This window comes from Mizuhopecten yessoensis, unplaced genomic scaffold, assembly GCF_002113885.1.
Source record: "Mizuhopecten yessoensis strain PY_sf001 unplaced genomic scaffold, ASM211388v2 scaffold5575, whole genome shotgun sequence".
NCBI classification, from domain to species: Eukaryota; Metazoa; Mollusca; class Bivalvia; order Pectinida; family Pectinidae; genus Mizuhopecten; species Mizuhopecten yessoensis.
The window spans coordinates 182,950-198,086 of NW_018406117.1; the positions used below are offsets into that span (position 1 = coordinate 182,950).

Genomic DNA, 15,137 nt, shown 5'->3' on the forward strand with positions numbered 1-15,137 from the left:
TTTTATATATTATCCACTTACCTCGTGTTTTAATGAAAACTTTTCGATTTTGAAATTTGCATGTTACATTACTTTGTTTTCCTACACATTATCGGATATCTATATAAAAAAAAAAAAAAAAACGTGAAAAAAGCTTACGTTAAAAATTGAAATTCCAATTTCTATATGTTCAATAGTGTCGTTTTCATTATTGCTTTATCAGAAAGAGGACGAAAAAAATTTGTTCCCAGAATTTGTTAGACTGCTCTTCTGATATAATATAGATTTACAGGATTACCAAAAGTTTGAGCACTCTTTTCCAGTTTTCAAAATGATTACATCTCATTTCACATACATTTAATATAAATGTTTCATCACAAATGTGCCAGAACTATATTTTTTAACAAATTCGAAACCGAACAAACTTAATTTTTTAGTAACAAGTAAAATGAACAACAGAAATGTATCCTTCAAAATAACCTTTGATACCGAAATTTAAATTTAAAAGAAAATCTCCTATCAAAAAGTTAACCCATTTATTTCCGAGTTATCTCCCGTTGTGGTCTTTGGACTCTGAAATACCCGGATCATGTCTAACAGGCACTACCCAACTGCCATACAACGCCAACAGTTACCAAGGTAAACATTTGACGATATTATGTAGCTTATAACAAAACTTTTATATTATATTATCTATATAAGTATTCGCCAAGTATTTAGATAAACATAACTGATTTCAATGTTTAATGTCAGACTCCAAACACAAAGAATGTTGTAAAGACATGATATAGCAGTGACATATATATTGTAGGGGGACACAACGCGGAAGTACCGTGATATTATTTCTTAAAACCTGTATATAACCTGACCATTATATTATCAAAAATATATCTGACAATAAATCTATATTACTAATTGCCAACATATTGTTTTAAAGTTAAACAACTAAGCTTAGCCTATGTAAGATTCCCAGCACTGTTTGCATCATGACCTTCTATAGGTAATCTAATAACATGTTTGATCACAGGCACTTGTATTCAGAATTAATTATCCTCCGCCACTTCTGCATTTCCGACTACCGCCCAGTAGTTGTTTGGTATAAGGGGAGAATTTGATAGTGGGTGGAGAGTATGAACATACCCGATATAGATAGTAAGTCAGGCAGAATCTACCAAACAAAAATAGGAAGTTATGTAGACAGCCAAACCAAGTTGTCTCAATAGACTCGTATTGCTGGCCGCACACAACCTTTCCTAAGTTATATATTTTATTCCTTTGTTTTTCAGAGTTGAAAAAAATAAATGTGTACATTTAACAAACTTTCCATTGTCTTGTGACCAGGTAAGCCGGGTAATTGCACGTCGTTGCCCATTGTTATGCGTGTCGACTATCCCGGGACGTATTGATCTGTTTATATGTTACTACACATACGCGGTAACTACCTGTACCGCTCATTGAATTATCTGCGCAATGACTCACTATAAAATATAGTCGATTACAGGTGGACTTGCTAGCCGTATAGGTTATTTCACAACATTCATAAATATGTGAAGTTTAAAACATGACTGCGATGTCATCTACTGTTCTTATTTAGGTAAGAATACAAGAATTTACCAACATACGAATTTAAAAATCAAGCAAGACATAAATATATCCTTGTTCATTTCAAAATATTATCTTGAATGAATAAAAAAACAACTTTGTCCAACGTTTAATAACAATGTACGTTGATGTTCATTTCTAAGTGTGCAGTTATCCTTTAAAGAACGTAAATTACAAAACTCCAGTTTCCTATTACATTTCCACACTACAAATAGAACTTAAGTTAACAAACTCACAATCCAGGTAATGTTTGATACCATCTAGGTGGCGTTAACTACAATCTAAACATTTTGATATTTTAAATTAGTTTATGAGCAACTGATCGTTAAGGCCACTGACTTTCTGTAAGTATTGCTAGTTACCACATAAATAATCTCTGGCGGCAGTAGATCGGCTGTAATCCTGAAATGATAAGTTGTTCATCCATGCCAGCTTGAAACAGTCTCGCGGCATCAGTTGCTCCTAGACTATGATTTGTCCAAAAACCGTGAAATCTTGATTCCTTGCTATACGCCATACTTACATATCGATTAAGAATATCCACACCGACAGGAACATCGTCATACCAACACTTTGGTGGTGTATACTTTATAGGCCGCAAATACAATTTTTCGCACGGTCTTTTTCGGTTACAAATAAGGTCATTGAAACGTTAAATATTAGAGGTTGATATATATTGCAGTATAAGAAAAAGAATTGATGTAAGTATGTTTTTGTGTATGCATTTGATACATATATATTGTGATAATATTTCAAATTTACATGTATCATAACTTTTACATTTACTTTAGGATCGTGTACTTATATCTCGACATTTGTTAGATTGTAATGCGGCTTATCAGCACGGGTTTGTTTTGAAATTAGTCAGCAATAATAAATTCTTTCTGGATGGTTTTAAATACAGCATACCTTCTACAACCAAAAATGTTCAGCTGAGAGTAAGGCTCAACTCGATGGCTCTATGCTCCTGTACTGCTCTGAGGCAATATTGTTAGCCCTAAATTAAAAAGCGAAGTGCACCAGGAGTTTAGCAGCTCTTTTCTGCCAACATTGTTTTTTCTTAATTTTTTTTATAGACACTGGTTGTGAAGTTTTTGAATTTCATTTTCCTGTGTGATTAAGACCTTTATTTTACCATCCGAATGTCTACCTATGTTTTGAAAGTCTTCTCCATAAACAAGTTTGTATGCTACTATTTTACTTCAATATTGTGATCTATTTTTCAGTGTATGTCTGCTATAAACCTTCCTTAATTGACATAATAGATCATACTCCCCTTTCACTTTACAGCGTGTTCACCTTACTCGCTTTTGTGTTATTAACAGCTTTCCCGATTTCAACCAGTCAGATATTGTAATAGTGCGTGTTGCTATTAAACCTATTTTTTTCTCTGTTTTCTTCTTCATTCAAATCCAACTGTGAACACAAATATCTTATTAGACTTAGATAATATCATACTTATAATACTTGTTTGCGGTGTATTGTGTAAATTTAATGTGACAAACATGTGTTATGTGCGAAACATGACGCTGTTCTGTCCGCCTATAATATAAGCAAGGTCGCTAACTCCATCTCCCTTATATAATGACCCAGTTCCAGAAAACATGCGATTTTGTCATAACCGTTCATAGTATGACGCTGGGAGCTGTCTAGATCGACAGGAATATATGTTTTCTGTATTTTGATGTTTGATTTGCCATACATCATGCAGTATAATTTTCGGTAGACTTCATGAAACAACGGAAAATGGTCGACTTCAGTTGGTCTGGAACTGGGTCATTTTATTAGGGGGCAGGTTGGGTCATTTTATTAGGGGGCAGGTTAGCGACCTTGATTATATTATAGGTGTATTGACAGACGAGGCTAGTACCTGTAGTACATGTACATGTACGTTTACTACTCATTAAAGACCCCGATATTGCTCTATTTCGGTCTCAGCTATATTCATCACCGGCTTTCTCAAAGGGGAAAAAATAGCACTCAGGACATCTTTATGTCTTACTGTTTTCAAGTAATTATCAACTACATAAAGTTTAGGAGGTACATTTGTTCAGTATCGATTTTAAGGGTGTTATTTGACTTAATAACCCCCTAACAGAACTTATGATACATGTCTGAACACTAGTATAATCCGAAGAATATTTGTATAGGAAAATCCTGTTACTTCATCTCCGTAAAATTACTAAAGTGTATGAACTGCCCATTGAAAGAACTGCGCAATGCCTCACCGCACACAATAGTCGATTACAGGTAGACTTTCTAGCCGTATAGGTAATTGGACAACATTCATAAATACATAAAAACATTACTGTGATGTCATCTATTGTTCTTACTAAGATAAGAATAGCAGAATTCCCAACATGCAAATTTGAGATAAAGCAAGACATGAAAGATATTTCAATTCAAAAGAATATCTTGAATGAATAAGAAAACGTTAAACACAATAAAACAAATCGTAAAAATGTATGCGTGTGTATATTGTGTATGAGCTGTATTTTGTTACAAGCCCGAAATAGAATGCATGGAACTGATTAGTAATAGATGAAATTAAAAGCTGAAAGTTAAGCTCAAAGATATAATTTTGACATCCGAGATAAAACATGTATTCTACGTTAAGCTTAATATCACTTTAACAAGTAATGTGCTACCCCATTAATTCTACAGTAAGCTTAATATCACTTTAACACGTACAGTTGTGGGATAGCACAACGTTACACGATGTGCGGTGTGCGCACGATGTGTGCACGATGTGCGAACGATAAAAAGTTGGACGATCATTGCTGGCGCACATTTGTGTGCACGATGGAGGAACGATGTGGGATAACAATCGTGGTTAATGTAAATTGAGGAATGCCTTAACAATATATACGGTTTCGTGTTGAAACAAATATACCTGATTTTTACGAATGTTTCTATATTCTACCTACATCTATGAGCTTATCTATATGTCTATAATTTCTTTAAATTAGAAATTGTGTTTTCGGTATTTTTTAAACGACTTTAATCGACACATGTGAAATTACAACACTGTCCCGTATACAGGTAAACATAGCCACTTTGTATATGTACCTGGACCGTAGTTTTCCCCCGCTTGGGGCGCTTGCGTATTTCGTCGGGTAGGGCCAGAGGTGTGAAAGCCAAGGTGAAGGGGAGCTATAGGCAAACCGAATGCAAATAACAAATACTAAACGTGTCAGGTACAGGCCAGGTAAAACTCCGATCATTCATCAAATTGTTATTTACCTGTAGCCAACCCAATTTAACGGTCAGTGTAATGCTGTGTTACACGTATTGTAAAGCTGTACATAATCTTCATGACTGTGATGAGAAATTACAGTAATACATACAGTTTTCATTATTGCATACCAGCTTTCCGTATTTTTTTCATTCCGTGATATTGATCTACAAATTGTATCCTATCGCACAGTTGTGTGGAGAGAAGCATACAACGGGGCGAACGATTGTTAAATCGCACAGTTGTGCACACCGTGTGTGGACGATGTGCGGACGGTGTGTGAACGATGTATGCACGGTGTGCGCACAATGTTTTTGGTGCGTTGTGCGGTCACACAACGGTAATGTGCTACCCCGTTAACTCTACCGTAAGCTTAATATCACTTTAACCAGTAATGTGCTTCCCCATTATTTTCTACAGTAAGCTTAATATCAATTTAACCAGTAATGTGCTTCCCCATTAATTATACAGTAAGCTTAATATCACTTTAACAAGTAATGTACTACCCCATTAATTCTACAGTAAGCTTAATTTCACTTTAACCAGTTATGTGTTACCCCATTAATTCTACTGTAAGTTTAATATCACTTAAACCAGTAATGTGCTACCCCATTATTTCTACAGTAAGCTTAATATCAACTTAACAAGTAATGAGCTACCCCTTTAATTCTACTGTAAGCTTAATATCACCTTTACAATTAATGTGCTTCCCCATTAATTCTACAGTAAGCTTAATATCAATTTAACCAGTAATGTGCTTCCCCATTAATTATACAGTAAGCTTAATATCACTTTAACAAGTAATGTGCTACCCCATTAATTCTACAGTAAGCTTAATATCCACTTAACAAGTAATGTGCTACCCCTTTAATTCTACTGTAAGCTTAATAGCACTTTTACAATTAATGTGCTACCCCATTAATTCTACAGTAAGCTTAATTTCACTTTAACCAGTTATGTGTTACCCCATTAATTCTACTGTAAGTTTAATATCACTTAAACCAGTAATGTGCTACCCCATTAATTCTACAGTAAGCTTAATATCAACTTAACAAGTAATGTGCTACCCCTTTAATTCTACTGTAAGCTTAATATCACCTTTACAATTAATGTGCTACCCCATTAATTCTACAGTAAGCTTAATATCACTTTAACAAGTAATGTGCTACCCCATTAATTCTACTGTAAGTTTAATATCACTTCAACAAGTAATGTGCTTCCCCATTAGTTCTACAGTAAGCTTCATATCACTTTAACAAGTAATGTGCATCCCATTAATTCTACAGTAAGCTTAATATCACTTTACCCAGTAATATGCTAACCATTAATTCTATAGTAAGCTTAATATAGCTTTAACAGGTAATGTGCTACCCATTAATTATACAGTAAGCTTAATATCACTTTAACAAGTAATATTATGGGGTTAATAGCGAACTTTTGATATTGGATTATTGATATTTATCATTTTAAAGTTTTCATATTAACATCATCAATTTAAACGTCAAAATTAAATCTATTAAAACAAAGAGTGTTATCAAGATTTTTAAATAGCCATGTATTAGGAAGACTGATACAAAGTTAAAGTATCCCCCGATATTACATCATAAAACTTCGATAGAAATTAATCGACATTTCTCATTGCGTAGGCACTGCTTCAAAGTTAAACAATTAAGTTAGAACAAAGTTGGATCTATTATCAGTATGGCTTGCTGTATCCCATGACCTTCAATTTATATGTCTGATCACAGGCGCTTGTATAAGGAATTCAATATCCTTCGACACTACTCCACTCACTCCTACCGGAATATCAAACTTTCATTTTACATCAAAATTACGATTCTTTATAACATTAAAACATTGTACGAGTAACCTCCAATAGAACCTTCCTCACTTTATCTCATTCGATTGGGCTTGTTTCCATTTTACTAAAAAGTAGCAATACTCATTTTTTCTAGATCTTACCAGTATCAACAAAATGACAAGTGAGATATGCGTTATCCGAACTACATATTAACATGTTATCTAACGTGAATATTACCTGTGTTTAAGTTAAACCAAATTATCTGGAATCATTTTATGCTAATTTAAATTACATGTTGAGAGTTTCATGAACATATAGGGAAAATTATTTTTAATCAATTACGGGGATCAAGGGATGGTATATATGTATTTATATATTATGGTCCCGAGGGGTAATACAGCCTGACAAAAAAAAAGAAGCGCTTCTCATTAGAAGTCATTACTGTTTACAATATGACATTAACAGGACGAAACAATTTGTAATATTGGTTAAATTGGTGTTTCTCATAATGGAAATATTCCTCAATTCGGAAGGTTTCGGCCAGGGAAGTTTAAACATGCCAAATAATGGAATTAAGTTGATCTTTCTCCTCAACGAATATTATTTTCTGTACATCATTTTTAAGCACGCCTGCAAAGAAGTTACATTTACTTTCAGCATGTCAAGGTCGTCAATTTCAAGGTGAAGGTCAATGATATGAAAGACTTTTGGGATTCCGTTAGCCTGTCTACTAAACGTTTATTCTTTTTATTTAACAAAATGAATTAGAATTGCGTGACATTACATGTACAAACAAAAGTTCATGGTTAGAGCTTTCAAGATTAAGATCGCAGGATTATTTTGAAGCACACCATCTAAACTGCTACTTTTACTTTTCAAATGTCAAGGTCGTCACTTTCAAGGCTAAGGTCAAGGATATTAAAACATTTCAATTTTATGATCCCGTTGACCTATCTACTAAATGTTTTTTTTTTCTTTTTTTTCCTTTTTTATCTTTTATCCATTATGAAATAGAATTGTGTTACATTTCATGCACAAACAAAATTCCATGGTCATAACTTTCAAGATCAAAGTAGAGGATATCACAAAAATGAAAATAAAAATAAGGATAAAATTTACGGTGTAAAGTTTGATTTAACATCATTTACTACACTAGGTTACCATGTTCACATTCATGTACTTCTTAACACACCTGTGATTAAAGTACCACCGATTCACTACATTAGGGTTTTCTATATATAGATTTATTTCCCCTTAATAAATTGGATATAGCTATAACAGGACAATTCCGTGGACCAGGTAGCTCAGTCGGTTAGAGCAACAGTATCGACATTTGAGGTCGCAGCTCTGTCGGTTAGAGCAACAATATAGACATTTGAGGTCGTAGCTCAGTCGGTTAGAACAACATTATAGACATTTGAGGTCGTAGCTCAGTCGGTTAGAGCAACAGTATAGACATTTGAGGTCGTAGCTCAGTCAATTAGAACAACAGTATAGACATTTGAGATCGTAGCTCTGTCGGTTAGAGCAACAGTATCGACATTTGAGGTCGTAGCTCAGTCGGTTAGAACAACAGTATAGACATTTGAGGTCGTAGCGCAGTCGGTTAGAGCAACATTATAGACATTTGAGGTAGTAGCTCAGTCGGTTAGAGCAGCATTAAAGACATTTGAGGTCGTAGCTCAGTCGGTTAGAGCAACAGTAAAGACATTTGAGGTCGTAGCTCAGTCGGTTAGAGCAACAGTATAGATATTTGTGGTCGTAGCTCAGTCGGTTAGAGCAACAGTATAGACATTTGAGGTCTAGGGTATATCACGTTGTCTTAATCTAGAGATCTAGAGGGGGTGTAACATTTGTAATTATATAAAAATATTCCAATCATTAAGCCGATCGAAATTATTCACGTTGATATTTACATCTGGAATATTGGATGTACTTGTTCAAATCTGAAGTGTGATCTTTTTATGTTTTACAGCAATTTCCCGATTAATTTCGAACATGGCCGAAGCCTACCCTACACCAGAATACAAGTGTTTGTTGTGCATGAAGCCGTACAACCAGCCGAGGGAGCTACCGTGTAATCACAGTTTTTGCTGCCCGTGTCTGACGGCATATATCGATAAAGAACACAGGACTGCAGATGAGGACCGTCACTACTTTCCATGTCCAGTCTGTGACAAACCAACTAGCCCACGTGACATCGACACGGATGTAGACACATGGGGGACCTCGTTTCCGATAAATAATATCTTTATCAACCGCACAACAAAGTCGTCAGATGACCAGAACTGTGAGGCGTGTCGAAGGGTTGGGGAATCCAACCCTGCAGTTGTTTGGTGCACTGGCTGCACTGAGATGCTCTGTAAAGAGTGCAGAAGTTTTCACGACCGAAACAAAATGACAGTAAAACATCGACTTGTTCCCAGCAAAGATGGAGGATTTTGTGATACAACGGTAAACGAAAACTGTCCTAACCACGAAGGACATCCGTTGGAGGTTTACTGTCTTGATCACAGCTCGATGTGTTGTTGTATATGTGTGGTCATTTCACACAAAAACTGCAACCATATCAAAACAATAGATGATGTGATCAAGACAACCTTTACTGGGCAACCTCCAATCGAGACAGCATGGCAGATTATCAAAGACGAGGCAACGACGATGTTAGAGGACGATGAGTCTGAGATGACATTCCTTAACACCAAAGAAAATGAAGTATCAGTGGAGATGACGCGAAAAATACAGCAAGCCAAAGATAAGCTTGATGGTCTCAACACAACGTTTCAGTCTGAACTCTCGGATCAGTGAAAAGTGCACAGACAACAGCTTTCTGCTCGAATTGAATGTGTCAAGAAATTCCAAAAAAATGCAGAAAATTCCAATATTCTAATGACTCGTTTTGACAAGGAAGGTGCGGATCGTCAGCGATTTGTTATGAGAGAGAAAACGAAACAACAGTTATCAGGACATTACCGTCGTATGGATCAAAACACCAAGAGACAGCCTAACACGTTTGACCTGAAACTCAATATAGGAACTGTTATTGACGACATACTGAAGATGACAACCATTGGGAAAGTTGACGTGATATCGAATATATCATCGACCTCACAGAATGCGAATTCACGTATCGGTTCCTTGCTTGGGACTCTGATGTCAACACCTTCAACTACAACATTTGCCGACTCTACTTCAGCGTCCGACCTCGTCGGATCTCCAACCAAAGGACCAGCAACAGTGGGTGTTTGGACTGGTTCCGTATCGTGTGTACTCTCAGTCGACAGTCGTTCTCTGGCAGGAGTAACTACGCCTTGGTTGCCAGGAGGAATGTTTACTGATAACGGTGAATTACTTGCCACAGATTGCAGCAACAACCGACTCGTGTTGTTTGATGACAAGTATCGCTACAAGAGAGATTACAAAGTAAAAGGAAACCCATATGATGTAACGCGTGGACTGAATACTGATGAGATACTTGTTAGTACTACAAACAGTGGATTTATAAGATGTATACTACGGTACGGTCACCTGACCGTAATCGAAACAATCAACTGTAAAGGCTACGCCTATGGAACAGCAGTTATCAGAGATAACATCCTGGTTTGTACTGATCATAGTGTGCGAGTACTGTCATCGGATTGGACAGTTAAAGACACAATACAGAAGGAGAGTGGATACATCACACAGATTGCCGCATCTATATCTACGTCAACGTTTTACTACAGTGATGGTGATGACATCGTGTGTAGACGACTAGACAGCGACGTAGAAGACTACAGATACAGTGACCCTGGTCTGAGGGATCCTCGTGGTATCGGATTGGACCAAGATAACAATGTGTATGTGTGTGGATATAAATCCGTCAATGTTTACATTGTTTCACCTGACGGGACACGGGGAAAAGTACAAGTTCCCAGTCTGTCTAGTATCAGACGTCCATACAGGATAATTGTCCATCCCACCAAACAGGAGTTTGTAGTCACATCCAACAAGGAGACTACTTCACTGGAGGTGTACAGATTCAGTGACTCATTGGTTGCATTCTAAGTGATACTCGATATTACTATGACAAAAACTATCGTAAATGACAGTTTAAACACATCAAGCCTCTTGCTGCTAGACTTTTTTCTTTAATGTTAAAATACGCTAAACCATTATGAATTTAATTAAGTAAACAAAGTGTAGGTATTTAGATGTATAATACCCATAAATATTGGATTTAATTTTTAGTTTATATCTCATTTTCATTCACTTTCATTTCACTAATTATTTGTTGTTTTTAAGCCAAAATCTTGTGACATGTTCAATTCATGGTACAAAACAGTTGTCTCCCTTTTTCCTCATCTGGTTAAGGATTTGAACAATATGTTAATTGATTTTAATGTTAGGACACTGTAAACCATTAGAAATGTAATTAAGTAAAACAAGATGTAGAATATGTAGATATCTATTACCAATATTCCGGATTTTCTTTCGATTTAAATCATGGATATCTTATTTTTCATTGATTTTCATTTCATTAACAGTTTTTTAACCGTCATGGTACAAAATATTTGTCTAACATTTTCTGGTTTAGAATTTGTAGAATATGCTTTTCAAGATATATATCCAGTTTTTTTATGTATGTGGACATGAAACCCTGATTAACATAAGATAGGGAATGGATTTTAACAAATCTAGAACAACCACTGTTTAAATAAATTTAAACGAATACTTAAAATATTTCAATTTACTATGATAGAAAATTCTCAACATACCTTGAAGCAGAGACGTATATATTACAATATATGTGTCTGCTGGATAACCGAAATACGCGGTAGTGAAGCGGACGTAAAAGCTATCAATCAATCAATCAATAATATATGCAATGTATACGTCTCTGATTGATGGAAAACTTACAGAATCTGAATTATTAAAAGCCCTAGAAAGATGAAAAATAACAAATCACCTGGGTCTGATGGCTACACAGCAGAATTTTTCAAATGCTTTTGGCAAGATTTAAAACTTTTTATACTTAATTCATTTAATCAAGGACATAAAAAGGAAACATTTTCAATAACTCAGAGACAGGGACTTATCACATGTATCCCTAAAGGTGAAAAGTCCAGACAATATTTGAAGACTTGGCGACCTATAACACTATTAAATGTAATATACAGACTAGCATCTGCATGTATAGCCAACAGATTGAAAAAAAGTACTTGACTTAATAATATCAGAAACTCAAACAGGTTTTCTGAGTGGTAGATATATAGGTGAAAATACCAGACTAATATTTGACTTAATGCATTTTACAAGGGAAAAGAATATTCCTTGACTTTTGATCCTTGTTATCCCCCGCTTTCACCGAAACGGGGGATTTTAACCTAATATATCAATTACCCTTCCAAACCACAAAAGAAACAAAAATTCAATGGTTCTAATATAAAATCCTTAACTGGAGTATTACCACTAATTCATACTTAAAAACAGTTGGTATTAAAGACTGTGATATTTGTTTACTCTGTAGAGCACACCCTGAAAAAATAGAACACTTATTTTGGAATTGAATCAACACCGAACACTCATGGGAAAATCTTAGAAGATGGATACATAATAAACTTGGTAAAAATATTGACCTTAATATAAGTACAATTCTATTTGGGGTCACAGAAAATACTAATACTGTAAAACAAAACCAATTAATATCATCATTACATGCACTAATTACTACACATTCTGTAATGAAAACATGAAATCTATCAATAATAGGATTGAAAGAATACCTAACTCAGTCATTTACACACGAAATGACTTGTCACAAAAAAATATGCAAATCCAAAAATGCAACAAAACTTGGAATGAATGGAAAACCTATTTATGTAAGTGCAAAAACATTTAGTTGAAAACCAAAGCCAATTGAATGAACCTTAAATAGTTGGTCACCCATATATCCTTATGAATTACACTTATTAAATATTGTGTTGTCTATACACATTAATATAACAATGTACATATAGATGTTTAAGTGATAACTTACTAATATAAATGTGTATATACACCAACAAAGGGCATAATGTACACACTGTTGAGATGTGTCAACCCCTAAAACATTGATCTCCCTAGATTGTGAGTAGTTATATGTATGTATTTGTTGTGTATAGTACATGTCTACATGTATATATGCATACATGTATATTATATGTGAACATGTATAGCAGCTCTGTATACGAGTATATGTATGCAAACATGTGTATGTGTAACAGTATATATACTTGTGCATATCCGCATACAAAACAAACAAGTTCTCACAAAGTAAAACGATTTTTGTTATTTTCCTCTGTTTATATGTCAAATTGTAAACTTGTACAAGTATAACACATGACAATACCAAATTGTGTACTATATACCTATGATGTATCACAACGCCAATTTTATACTGTATACCTATAATGTATCACAATGTCAAATTGTTTACTGTATAACTATAACATAAATATCACAAAGCCAAATTGTGTACTGTTCAAGTATCATGTATCAAAATGCCGAATTGTATACTCTATAAGCATAATGTATCACAATTAAAAATAGCATACTGAATAAGTATAACATCTCACAATTCAAAATTGTAAAATGTATAATAATAATATATTTTCAGGCCAAATTGTTTACTGTATACCTATAACAAATCACAATGCCAAATAATATACTGTACAAGTATTACATCTCACAATGCAAAATTATATATTGTACAAGTATTACATCTCACAATGCAAAATTATATACTGTGCAAGTATTACATCTCACAATGCAAAATTATATACTGTACAAGTATTACATCTCACAATGCAAAATTATATATTGTACAAGTATTACATCTCACAATGCTAAATTATGAACTGTATAAGAATAATGTATCTCAATGTCAAATTGTATAGTGTATACATTTAATGACTAATGTGCGTACACCATACGAACGTGTCTGCGTGTGTGTATGTGCGTGGGTATGTATGTGCGTGGGTATGTATGTATGTATGCATGTATGTATACTGAACAAAAAAAGAAACGCACAATTACATTATGCAATCAACAGCCTATGATATTTTGGGAAATTTGTACAAAATTTTATATCAATATGAAGGGACAAGTCTACTCTTTACAATACTGTACAAGAAAAGTCTGTGTGACGTCACTCGTGTCATCAGTAGTTACTTAAAGTGGGATAACGGCGAAAAACAAAATGACTCTTCAGTACCTGGTGTGGGCACCTTTTGCACGAATCCCTGCACGGATTCTCCTATGCATTGAATTCATGAGAACATATATTTGCCTTAAGGGAATGTTGTTCCATTCTTGTGTTAATGCTGCGATCAACTGGGCGCGTTTACAGTGTAGTTGGGTTTTTTTGACGTTTCCTAATACGCCTGTCCACTCATCCCACAGGTGCTCAATCGGAGACATTTCGAACCTATATGGGGGACATTCCAGAGGCTGAACGTTGTTTGCCGTGAGAAAATCACGACAGACTCTGGCAACATGCGGTCGAGCATTGTCTTGCTGGAAAATTAGGTTATGACGTCTGAGAAGTGGAAGGACATGTGGTTGGAGGATCTGGTCTCTGTATCGAACGGCATTGAGATTTTGATCCAGGACCACTAAGGGAGATTTTACTCCATGGGAGATGCCTCCCCAAACCATTACAGAAGCCCAACCGAATCTATCGCGTTCAACCACGCTTGCGTCGGCGAAACGTTCACCGCGTCTGCGATATACCCTCTTTCTTCCGTCTGAGCGATACAGACAGAATCTAGACTCGTCGGTGAACAACACACGCCTCCATCGACGCATCCCAAACCTATTCGGGCCGTGTCTGCGCATCCAGTCAAGACGCACTTGCCGCCTCCGTGGTGTCAGAGTTGGCCCGACATAAGGTCGGCGCGCAATGATTCTCTTGGCACGCAAGCGGTTCCTGGCAGTTTGTGGACTAATGGGTCTGCCATGAGTACCTAAGGTATGTGACACAGTCTCTACAGCAGTCTTGAATCTGTTGCGCAAGTGCGACAATCGAATCGACCTGTCTTGTCGTGCGGTCGTTACACGCGGACGATCGCTCCTGGGACGATCGGAAACTAACCAAGTAGCACGGAAACGTGTACAGAGACGGTTAATTGTACACGGGCCAACACCAAACTGCCGTGCGACAGCAGTTTGGCTATGACCATCCATCAACATCGCAATTGCTCTACCCCTCTGAATTTACGTTAAGCGTGGCATCTCAGTCAATGGCGAAATCAAAATGCCAACGTGGAAAATTAATGTGGCTGAACTTAGAGTATCCGTTGAGATTATTTGTTTGAAAAACTCCGGCTTGGCTTGATCACGCCGCGTGATTTGGACTAAAGAAGCTCACAAAGTCACACAATGACATCGTCACGCTTGGCTGATTTTAGGGTAGATTGTTGAGAAGGGAGATCGTTCTTGATGTAATACCTGACCAAATATTCCATTATTTCCTTACAGCTAAGGTGTACTGCAGGGGGG

At 35.8% G+C, this 15,137-nt stretch overlaps 1 protein-coding gene across 1 annotated transcript in view; it reads left to right on the forward strand.

Annotated features, from left to right (window-relative positions):
• Positions 1-550: 550 nt before the first annotated feature.
• LOC110450973 overlaps positions 551-15,137 on the forward strand; it is a 75,804-nt gene continuing 61,217 nt past the window's right edge. Inside the window, exon 1 of the mRNA XM_021498791.1 lies at positions 551-618. The gene's annotated coding sequence lies outside the window, so the exon portion shown is untranslated. The remainder of the gene's footprint in view (positions 619-15,137) is intronic.